Source organism: Hemicordylus capensis, chromosome 2, assembly GCF_027244095.1.
Source record: "Hemicordylus capensis ecotype Gifberg chromosome 2, rHemCap1.1.pri, whole genome shotgun sequence".
NCBI lineage: Eukaryota > Metazoa > Chordata > Lepidosauria > Squamata > Cordylidae > Hemicordylus > Hemicordylus capensis.
The window spans coordinates 132,676,621-132,677,500 of record NC_069658.1 but is presented as its reverse complement, the minus strand read 5'-3'; positions in this window follow the sequence as shown (position 1 = coordinate 132,677,500).

The following is an 880-nucleotide window of genomic DNA, read 5'->3' as shown; positions in this document are numbered from 1 at the left end:
AGGCAAGACAATATAGAATAGATTTTTCTTTCAGAAATGCAACTGTTTAAGCACAGGGAAGGTACAGGTTGACAACAAATGGATAAAAATGTCATGTAAACCCCATAGACCGGGTGAACAACACATGACAATCCCAATTCACCACAATGGGGAAACCCAGGGAAATGCTGCTTCTGCATCAACTGCTTCTGTACAGTATAGGAGCAGCCTTTCAAATCCACTGCAGCCCCAGGGTACACCATGCTGCACTTCAGAAGCCCTTTCTCAGGATCTGTGAGAAGGGCTTGAAGGGGTGTGAGGAGGAAGCCTTGAAAAGCTTACAGTACCTTCCTCACAGATTATTCTCTCCTCATTGCTGGGTGGGCAGATTGCCCACCCAGAGGATTGCCGTTTTCTGCTGGTGTGTGGGTGCCACACAGAGCCCTGCAGCACTGACACACAATCAGTTAGCCCAGGGCTAATGGCACGTTTGTGCCCTTAACCCGGGATAACAGCTGGGGCTCCTTTGTGGGTTTACCACCATTCCGCTGCAGGGAAGCGCGTGGCTCCTGGCGGTCCTCCCGCACAGGCAAGACTGGACTGGGCTTCTCTAGCTCGTGTTTGCCTGCGCATGAGAACAGCCTCCACGTTAGTATCTCTCTCTGTTTAGCCCCAGTTTACCTGTGTGATCTCACAATTCACCCCAATTCACCTTGCAACTTCACAGCGAGGTCTTTGTGGAATCCCTGAATTATAGGAGGATTATCATCCTTGGAGGCCTTCAGGAGAGCTTTAAAGACCCATCTTTTTAGCCTGGATTTTAATGATATCTAGTTTTAATTGTAATTTTAATCTGCTTTTAATTGGTTTTTTATTTTAATTATTGGTGTGTGTGAACTAC